At 46.0% G+C, this 11,436-nt stretch overlaps 1 long non-coding RNA gene across 2 annotated transcripts; it reads right to left on the bottom strand.

Annotated features, from left to right (window-relative positions):
* Positions 1-1,609: 1,609 nt before the first annotated feature.
* Positions 1,610-6,551, bottom strand: LOC127305147 (uncharacterized). Of its 2 annotated transcripts, none has more exons than XR_007853698.1 (3): positions 6,080-6,551; positions 2,923-3,497; positions 1,610-2,833 (listed from the first exon to the last, which is right to left on the bottom strand). It is a non-coding gene; the product is annotated as an uncharacterized lncRNA (long non-coding RNA). The 2 variants fall into 2 exon arrangements; XR_007853699.2 differs by having other exon boundaries at positions 3,326-3,497; positions 6,080-6,550.
* Between the last annotated feature and the right edge of the window lie 4,885 nt (positions 6,552-11,436).

Genomic DNA, 11,436 nt, shown 5'->3' on the forward strand with positions numbered 1-11,436 from the left:
TAAAGCTCGGCCTCCCAAACGAAACACTGAGGCTCCAAAATTCCATACAGCAGGAAAAGCCACAAAACTTGACTTTAAGCATCTTTGCGGGAATAATTTAAGATATTTTTTAGCAGAATAAAGAAAGGGTGTTAATGTCTCCAGCGGATTGTGCTCTTCTCGACTCGCCACATCATTTTTTCTTCACTCAAAGCAAATTAGCATGCAAAATATAAGAAAATAGGTGGAGGCACCCAACAATCAGCATTCCAGTACTTGCACAATTTCCCTAGGTAAACCACGCGGATGAAAGAACAATGGGCCAAAAATTGATAACACGCAAACAAGAACTGGTAATTGCACATGCATACATTATAGCATCATGAACCAGTTTTTACTACAATCATAGCCTTCGCGAACCATATGCAAATCGCAACCTGGTAAACTTATTGAGCCCCTAATCTAGATTATATCTAGATTATATCCAAATTCATTTTCCATAAACTTCTTCAATATTCTGAAAACATTAGAACAACTGAATCTCGTGGAGAATTACTGCTCCTGGACGTCTCATACAATAAAAAATTGCTTTGATTGCATATCCACGAACATGGGAAAAATTCTTGTTCAGACTCGGAAACATACAAAGAACTAATTTGTTAAAATTAAGGAAGGAAAAAAAAAGAAATATTTGCCTTCAGGTTACTGCATTAGCTAGTAAGAATCTCGACGGTAACAAATAATAAGACCTAGCACACTTTCTGTGTCGTTTTCTTTCTTTGAGTCTTTTTCCCTGTTATGTGTATACTGGACAGTGGACAGTAAAGTGAAATGGCAGAAGTAAGATCCAAAAAAAAATGTTGTCAAGAGCATCATTGCGTAGTAGAGTGATCAGAATGAGCTTTGACAAATGAATAGCAAGATGGCACATCTCCATCCTAAACTACATATGCCCAGAAAACTCATGAGTCTACAGGACAGCAAACGAAAATGGTAATATTAAAAATAAAATTTATCATCATGGCATCCTGATCTTAATGCATTGCAACATGTCATGCAAAACAAACCATTGGAAGTGTTGTTAAAAGAATGAAACTATATTTCTGGTGAAAAAACCGGAAAATTTACGCATTAGAAATACTTAAGGACCAACAAAACAACACACCAATTCACTCGGAAAAGTTTCAGCAAAGACAACTGTCAAAACGAAATATTAATCCTAGAGATCTCAATATCTCATATAGTCATGACATATGAGAAAACAATCCAGGAAACGTGAAGCATTTATTGGATATAAAATTGCAATTACGGGAGAGCATTAGAAGGAAACAGATCCAAGAAGAAAAGAAATTAATAGTTCATGCCGTTTTTTTCTTACCAAGGACAGGCTCCTCATGTCTGCCAGGCGCTGCACGCCATGCCGCTCCACACACTGCCTTTAGGGGTGGATCGATCTTAATGTGCTTTACTTGGAGCATTGTAAGTATTTCGGCAGATATTTTCGAAATCAAATCCCACAATCGCACATAGTCTTCTCCCAAAGTAAGAGTGTAGGTAGCTCTTTAATGGGCATTGGTAAATCATTCGATTCATAGAAAAGTAAGAAGAGAGAACACAGAAGGAGTTGGTATTCGAGTAACTACTACCTGCAAATATCAAGCTGCTAATTTATATAGTACATGAATTCTAGGGTATGACCTTTTCTACAAAGGTGTCATCACCAAAGATTTCCTACCAAGAGAAGAACACAGAGAGAACCTGTAAACTACTGCACTATTATTACCACTATTATTACCAGTACGTTTCCCAGGAGTTAAACTTAAAAAGATTACCAGGAATACAAAATCCACTATTATTGCATAACATGGAATCTTGTATGACAGAACATGAATTTTCTCACCATTCAGACTACAATCCTATTTGTGACTAATTCCAGCAAGTAAAATGGATATTCATGTAAACGCAAACATCAAAAATGGAAGACCATAGTATCTGATTTGATATATGGAGAATTATACAAAATGTGTAAGAAAATAATGAGGGCACAAACCCAATAACATGAAAGCTCCTTACGGAAGCATAGATGAAACATTAGCATATTTTTATTTTAGTGGGCATAGTTCCGATAGCAACCGAATTCTGACCAATCTAGTTTCTAGCTAGGTCAAAACACCAGGTAGTGCATACGTTCTTAGGATGTGATGAGTGGGTGAGTAGCAACAAAATTGTCAACATAATAATCCAATGAGCGGCACCTGGAGTGCACCAATAGCCACCACTCAGCGACATGTAATCATGGTTTCACAGCATCGCCGGCTGCTAGACATCTAGTCTGCTTTGATGTAATGCATAGTACTCTGCTGAACTGCTGATGGGTGGAGGCCAGAGGGATATACACTACAGATTCTGAGCTATAATATTGATATTCCAATATATTATTTTCCAATTTACTAAAATATGGAGATTTGGATAATAAGTATGCAATAGTTCTGAAAATGCAACTATCTGAACCAAGTACAACTATGGTTGCACCACAGAAATAACTGACGCCCTTAGAGGCCATCAGAATTTATAGATGAACTTGAAAAAACATGGAACATAAGAAAATTCAACCAATTATGTGCCCAGCAAGGACTCTCCTTCATTGTCATCCATGGTAACAATAGGCAGCATCAAAATGAAAAGCAAGCAAATGACAACCTAAATACTTACCAAATGACAGAATATGTGATATAATTAAATATGAAACTCCTTAAATTAGTTGATATCATGACATTATGTGCCAAAAGCATACCTTTTCTTAGTACTCTAGTCTGCATCACACCCATAGTTGCTACAGCCTGACCACTGACATCTGCATGAGAAATTCAGAAGATAAACATATTTGGATCAGCTAACTAAACCGTTCTTATCCAAAATAAAAATATATTTGGATTAGCTTACATTCCGACAGAAGCGGCAAATCTCACTCTCTATGTCCTAGTAACATATATAATATGTTGGTTTTCTATAATTACCATACATATCTCTCTCTCCCACTCTCTGTCAAACACAAACATTTGATAGTACAACATAATCTCGATACAACACAACATGAACTCGACGAAAGCACAATCATCCATCCTAGAAGTAGCCTTATTAGCAGCAGCTAGCAATCAACAAGATCGTAAAAGAATCATAGCAGCAGCTAGCAATCTTTCTATCTCTCGATTTCTCTCACACTGTCTTAGTGAAAATAACCGAGCAACAATATCAGCAGATAGATAGCAAAGGAGCATTAGCGGATACAAAAGCAGCAGGCAACAAAAATTTCAGAGCACGAGCTAAAATCTCTTTGCCTCCAAACCTTCTGTAACAGCAGCAAGCAAATTACTCTCACACCACATTGCAAGAAATTCTCTATGTATTCCACACCGAGCTGCTCCATGGCCTACTCCATTCCCCCCTTGCTCATCTCACCATGATGCGGCCGCACCCTGAGCTCTGGTCCTGCTGCTCCTTCATCTCTTCTCACCAGCCTACATGTATGAAATAGCATAACAAATTATTTTCTGGAGTTGCAAATACAATTCAGAAAATCACACGTGAATGCCATACAGAATTCTCATTATTTCCTGCCGTTAAGGAAATAATGCCTACAAAATTTTGAGTAAGAAGAAAATAAATTCGTTGAGTAACAAATACTTTCTCCTGGATGCACCGCTCTAGGTAAAAAAGATAAGACATGACATTTTTGTTTGCCTACAAATTCTGTTCAGCAGAAAAGGCAAGTATGACAATAATAAGCCCCCTGTGATTTCGGTAGAAATCATGTAAAAGATGGGAAGTGAAATTTGCCCGAACAAGGGCAATCACTTTATGATTTCTCTATATAGTAGATAATGAACAGAAGCAAATTTTACCAATGAGGATGTGGTAAGCACACAATCAATCGTGAGAAGCAAAGGCATGAGAAGCACACAATCAATTGTGAGTAGCATCTTACCATGTGAGAAAAATCTTATGTCAACTGGATTTAACTCATTTGAATACATTACAGAATAGGCATACATTAATATTTTCAGCTATTTTGCCGAACAAAACAAAGATAATGAAACTGCGTTTCCTATATGTTGAACAAAATGATAAGATGCTAACTCTGCTACTGCTTGATCAACATCAGTTGTGAGAATCATTCAAAAATATAATTGCACTAAGTTTGGAACTAATTCCTGCGTTTAAATTTAAGAGCATCATCATAAATGCCTAACGGAACCTGGCAACGGGCGAGGATGATATCGTGCCCGTCCCATGGTTCAAGATTAGCAATGTATTATCCTTTAAGCATGTATTATGTCTTTGTCCAGCGATTTACTCGATAGATATTCGTGGTATTCTTTCGACGCGCTGAGCAATAACTCGCCTGCAGGACTGGCATGGCTTTAACTCTAGCGGCGCTTAGAGTAATAACTGCTGTGAAGGTCATTAGTACTTTGCTTGTTCCAAAAAGTCAAGCATGGCGCTGCAGATTGCTTTCTTCCCTGACCACTCTCTTCTTTTACTTCATCCCTGCATAAGTTCTCCCCCCATTTTCTGTTCGTGACAAAGCCACTGAGCTTTCATACATATATATGTGCAGAGCCTTAACGCTAACTAGCCCAGCTCCACCATCAGTCAACATGGCCTAAGCTTTTCATTGTTGCCAACCTAAAGAAGAAGAAGAAAAACAACCAGACCAAAAACCATGGAGCGGACACGAAGCTCCTGATTCTGTCTGCCGTAGCAAGCCTGGCTGCCTGCTCCAGAAGATGGGCCATGGCCAGCTGTTTCATGCAGGTCATCAACCCGCCAGCAGCGTCACCCATTTCGCCGGCGATGAATGCGACAGCCCACAGCTGACACCCGGCATGCCAGATTGCCAGGAATGCCGCGCGCGTTGTTTGCTTGGCTATCTGCCGTGGATTTGGTGCACTCGATGGTGATACGCACCAGCTGCACGTCGGAGGTCGAGGACCTCGTTCTCGCTGCCCTCCGTGACTGCTGCTGCCGTCCAGTCTACGCGCGTTGAGGAGGTACTGCGAGGGGAACCTCCTCATCTGCAGACTTTGCAATGCCGTTCCACAACCTCTCCTTTGGATACCATTCGCCCGGTGCGACTTCAGCGGCATACCGCTGGTGGTCTGGCGTCCTCCAGTCGGACGAAACGCGGTGCTCACCTGAAACACGTTGCAAGGCCGGCCATGGCTCGGGGCGCTGATGATCAGCTTGGCGTAGCGGGCGATATGGAACTCTCTTGGTTGCTCGAGGTAGGGGAAGATCTACAGTGCAAGACTGGGAGCTGGGAGAGAGCTGGTGGTCAGCTTCGCAGAGGAGATCAGGGTGTACACCGGCGCGCGCAATTAAGTGGCATGTTACAGCACACGCCTAACTATCCTGCACCATGCTAATAAATGTCGACAACTGCGTACGCGCAGGCCCGTGTATAAAGCTGCGTATGCGACAGACGGAAATGAAAGTCAAGCGCGTATTTATTACCTGCTATATTAAGTTCTAATCGCGCGGCACACATAGACGATGGCGATATCAACCTCGCGCGTTGCCAGGTCCCAATCGTCCGGGTCGCTCTCATCGGTAGCAACAAATAACACGTCTCTCAATCTCTCTTACTTCCTCTCAACAACATGTAGCACCAAGCAGAGTAGCAGCCATATCTCATCAGTTCCTAAATTAGCATCTAGCAAAAGAACCACGTCTCTCCACGCATCTCCTAGGCTGCAGCCTGCAGCGGCAAGAAGCTAGTGGTCAAGCAATGAAGCAACCACACCACCATCTTCTCTCCCCTAGCCCGTCTCCCTCCCAACACAGCCAAGCGCTCGAATGGATCGGGTGTCCGAGTCACGCTCGTCGCCTCCCCTGAGTTACCGGCCACTTACGCTTGTACCACATCGAAACAACATGGACACCGCATGGCTTGCCGCTTTGTGCTGTGGCTGATTTGGTCGGCCGGTCTTTATTCTGACAGCGGTGTGCTCTCTCTCCCCCGAGTTGCAATCTGCCGATCGATTTGACAGAGAAACAAAGGGACGACACTAAGGTACTCATGAAGGAGGCGGCTGCGTACCTCGATGACCTGGAATCGAGCGGTACCGAGTTCATTGGGACGGCAGAGGCACTGCAGTTCATCGGGACGGCAGAGGCACTGCTCTTCTACTGGGTCCCTCTTCCGCGGTGTCGCGGCCGTCATCCCTTTCAGCGATATCGATTCTTCACTCTCTTGGACGGTGTGACCCGCCTCCCTCTCCTCTGTGGCGGCGCAGCTCCGCTTTCTCCCGTCCGCAGAGGCCCTTCCTCATCCACATCGGTATCGGCAGGAGCGGCAGAGCAGCGATCGCGAGCTCCGACGAATCCCCTGCTCGCCCTCGGCGGAATCGGCGGCCACGTAGGGCGGGGGCGAGGTTCAGCGGCGGGGAGGCCGGGGGTGGCAACGGCGCTGGCCGGCCAGCGTGGTCGCCTTGCTGTGAGGAAGATTAGGTGAGCAGGTGCGCTGCGAACGAGGGAGGTCGAAACGGGAACAAGGCACCGAACCGCCTAACGAAGCCATGAAAGAGCCTGGCGTCGTGACACATAGAGGGTCAGGTGTTAAAACCAGATTGGATGAAACGTGGAGCAACCACGAGCGAGCGGAACCCTGGGAGCTTAGTGCTCTTTAAGGATGGCAGATATATCTGCTGCAATATATCTGCTGCAACTGCTCCCACGGCCCACTCGATATCTGTACTGCTCCTTCGAGTTGAGTTTCAGAATAACAACAAACAATCAGATTGGGGTACAGCTATATGGTACCGATCCTGAAGTGCAAAGAGAAAAGCAAGACCACATTGCAAGTGCTCCAGCCATTGTAACGTGAGGCAGACTGGTAGTGCACGTCGCCGGCCGGCTAGAGAATCTGACTACTGACGCACTGAGCGAATAGGAACTGGGTCGATGGGCTGCCTACCCGGTTGGCAACATTGACTCGTGCGTGATCGCCAGGGCCGGCGTCAGGCAAAAAAGTAGTAGGGCACCAGCAATCTCGCGAATCCGTCGCTCAGATTTCGGACTTGGTGCGGCCGTCCAGGACGCCCTTTAGCTTCCTCGAGTCCCGCGGGATCTCCGGCCCCCTACCCAGTCGCCACCGCCGCTCGCGGATTTGATATGGAACACTCTCCTCTTTCAGGCATACACACAAGCACTAACAGGGAAGAAAAGCTACTCATCTCCATTAGCTGCATAATTAGCATGAATTCGTTCCAGATACAAAATCAGCGAGAAAGAACTTAATTCGTGGTAACATCAATCGAAGAGAACAAACCATGCATCAGCAAGTTGAAGCTAACCCATATTTCATAGCAGTGTCCGCTATGCCCGTACCATGCTCGAAGGCGACGCCAAGATACTGAATTGACGGGCAGTGCGCCGGGAGTGGAAATGGGTGGCTGGGCCGCCCCGAAGATGCGTATGCCTGAGTACTTGCGTTGCCCCTGCTCGCAGTCGGCCCGGAAGGCGGAGACGCCGCAGAAGGGAGGTATTTGACGGCGATAGAAAGGGTCACCAGAGCAGAGCAGAGCGGAGAGACCGGGTGGTGTCCGACTCCTCCTCCTGGCCAGCGTCGAAGCAGTGTCGGACCTCCGGCACGAGCTCCAATTTTTTACCACGAGCCCCTCCAATTTTGACGGCCGCCGGGCATGCTGGTCCACTTCGCCGGGACACGGCTCACGCTCCCCCTGGCCGCCTGAACCACCTTCCTGAGCAGGCCGAGCTTCAGCTCGTGGCGTGCCTTCCCGAGCAAGCCAAGCTCCGCTCGCGGGCGACGCGCGCCTTGAGAGCTCCCCTGCCGACGCGCCCTTCCAGCATCGAGGACTTATCCTTTTCCTGTTTTCTTCCATGGGAAGCTCTGCTCCGTCTCATTTGTCCGTCCTTGGGCAACTTAATTTGGTTCCTGATTTAATCAGGACCAGATAATGGCACAGCTGCTGCTTGTTGTTTCTTAGGCGACTTGTGAATTTCCGGTGAACTTTCGTATATAAAGCGGCATGAGTTTGTATAAAAGAGCGAGGTGGTACTATTAACGCATATTATTCAGTATCGCTAATTTGATATGAACGAAACTACTCCGTACCAGATTGGAACGGAATCCAGACCGGTCGTCCGACAGCGCAGCCTTAACTGGGCCAGCCCACATGTTCGAGGAGAAGCACGCGACAAAACGTTTCGGACCAGGCCGAGCTTCCCACATCGCGCGCTCGACGGATCTGGAGACGGCGAATCGGTACAATGGCAAGTGTGCTGTATTATGCGTTTCGGTGGGAGAGCAAAATTGTCCATAAAAATGTTGGACGAAAATTTTAGCAGAAACCTTAGCTCCTTTATTATTATTAGGTATAGGTATAGATATATATGATAGGATAGCATAGGATAGGAAATGTACCTGTGCGTTGCACCGGGTTGATTTTTATTGAATGCTTATTTAGATCATATGAAATATAATAAATGAAAATATTTTGAATAAAGAAGGAGAAGACCTCCCACCTATTTGAAAACGGTTTTAAAACAAACAGAAATAAAATAAAATAATATTTTGAAAAAAAGAGGAGAAGAGCTCCAACCCGGCCAGGCCCAGCCACACAGCCCAGCTGGCCCAACTCGGAGCAAACCCTAGCTGCAGACAAAATCTTGCACTCTTGCAGCCAACCCCGCCGCCGCCCAGATCGAGTGAGCCAGGCGCCCCCTCTCGCTCGCCTCGCTCCTCAAGCTCCGCGCGCGGAGTCATCATCGACCTTCCCCGTCGCCACCGCCCCGCGCACCATGCGCCGCCCTCTGGTCGCGGAGCTGCGCATCCTCGACGCCAGGGAACCGCGCCAGCTCGCCCTCCTCGCTTACACCTCATGCGGCCGCCCGCCACGGATCTGTGCCGACGCTCAATCACACCTCTGTGCCTTCGATATTCGTCCTCTCCATTCTTCTGAAGTCTGCCGTCGCCACCGCCCTGCGCACCATGCGCCACCCTCTGGTCGCGGAGCTGCGCATCCTCGACGCCAGGGAACCGCGCCAGCTCGCCCTCCTCGCTTACACCTCATGCGGCCGCCCACCAATCACCTCTGTGCCTTCGATATTCGTCCTCTCCATTCTTCTGAAGTCTGAGGCGATCTTGGTCCTCAGAGCCCTCTTTTCCCAAATTCGTGGCATCTCCTTTCATTCTCCAATTCCCAAATTCTTCTGATCCCGCAGGTTTTTAAGATGCCGCTTGTAGTTTCCAAGGCAGCTTGCTGTAATCAAAAAACGTGTGTATATAAACTGCTCGCACTCGGTATATAAAAGCGATGTGGGACTATTGACACAAAAGAAATACGTATGCCTGAATATGATGGGCCGCAGCGGTAGCAATAGATCAGCCCAGAGATAGCGGAAGCAGCGCCGCCGAGCGATCGGGACCGAAATAAACGAACCGGTAAGTGGCGTGGCAGTTGTGCTGTAATACGTAGTTTGGTGGGAGGGCAAAACGGTCCTAAAAATAGTTGGACGAAAAATTTGGCAGAAACCTTAGCTCCTTTATTATTAGGTATAACGAAAAATTTGGCAGAAACCTTAGCTCCTTTATTATTAGGTATAGATATAGATATCGCTCCTTCGTCAAGCGCTTCCGACCTTCCGACCTTCCGTCGTCTCCCCTCCCACGCACGCGCTCTACTGGGCCAAGCCCAACAATCTCGTCAAGACGGAACAGGAACCCAGCCCCCGAAACTCTCGCCCATGTAATCGACATCCTCATCTTTTCCTTCTCTCCCGATCTCCCTCCCTCTGCGTGGTGCGAGTGTGACAGAGGCTGAGCTAGGGTTAGCTCGCACTGCGGCCGGAAGCAACGCGAGCGCGGAGGCAGAAGAGTGGATCCGCCTCGAGCCGACGGCGGATGAGCACCACGAGCACAGCATCCCCGACATGTGTGGCGAGGCGACACTACCCCGAGACCCGAGCATACGACAGGCCTTGCAGGAGACCCTGCTCAGGGTGGACGGGAGCATGACGTACACCCCAGCAACGTGCATCCCGTCGTCAGCCTGCAGCACCAGTGGAGACAAGGCGTGCGTCCACGGCGAACTGCGCCCGTACGGTCTCGTCCGGCAGCATCTTGCCGCTGCCTGCCGATGCTAATACTCAAATACACGGTATACATATCCCTTGCATACATATATTCCCCCTGAGTAGGTATATGTCTCTTAATTCTGGCTAATTTATGTTATTGATGTAGGTGATGTCGTCACTTAAATTTAAACAAAGTTTTCATCTGCAGTTGATCACAAATTTGTTTAGACAGTACTACACCTTTTTGTTTACCTAATTAAGAATGTGTCACTTGTAGGTAATTATTTTGTGGTTAAATTAATGTATTCAGATAAGATTAGTAGCCTCATAGTTGATATTTTCTGACTTTAGGCAGGACAACCCCGAGCAAACAAAAATAGTTAACCCCCCCCCCCCCCCAAGAATGAGTGTGACTTGATATTGGACAACCTGTTTGGAAGGCAAGACGCAATAGTTGATTTGGAACCTACCCGTGTGCCTCCAGATATGTCAACTGACAAAAACTATATAGTACCTAATTATGTAGATATGTAGCCTACGATCTCACAACACATGTACATGTGGCGTTTTCTTAGGCACGCTTGCTGAAATATCATTCCATCTATTTTTGAGCTTATTTTACATTTAGATACACTGCCCACCATTTTAATATGTAAAATCAGTTAGCATACACTTTGCAAAACAAGAACACTGAGATATATGTATGTACTGGATTTACTACTTTGGTTTGGTTGCAACCGAGACTAAATTTGGATCGCTAGGTAGAACAAACAACATGTTTTTATGCAATTTTTCTGCTGTTACATGATATCACATGGTCTATACAATTTATTTCAGTTCAGAATAGTCAGTATGATTGCACCATGGTGAATTTCATACCACTCTACAACTTGATAATTGCCAATTATCACTGAGTATGTCCCAACCCTTAAATTTTTGCTTGCTCCATTTGTCACATGGAACTGTTTTTAGATGAACTACCAATGAAAAACTTGGATCTTAATGGGATTGTTGGTGTTGTAAAAACTTAAATGGTAATCCTTCATTTGTTCGGTTGATAAAATTTGTGGTATCTTCATGAGTGAGTTCTTGAATTGGCGGTAGACAATAATTACTATGGGGTCATATATCAAATTAAAATACAGTATTATTTTTATTAGTTCAGCATAGTTTTGCAGAAAAAGGTAAAGTGAATAGGGCGACATGTCTTTCCACGAATTCATTTTATTGTTTTTAGAACGTCGCTGCAGTCTATGCTGTTCTGATAAGAGGAAGTTGCATTGGTACTGAAGAACATCAGTTGACCTGTAAGAGATCTCCAAAATCATGGGAGGGGTATGACATGTTTTGAAATATTGT

Source organism: Lolium perenne, chromosome 6, assembly GCF_019359855.2.
Source record: "Lolium perenne isolate Kyuss_39 chromosome 6, Kyuss_2.0, whole genome shotgun sequence".
Taxonomy (NCBI): domain Eukaryota; kingdom Viridiplantae; phylum Streptophyta; class Magnoliopsida; order Poales; family Poaceae; genus Lolium; species Lolium perenne.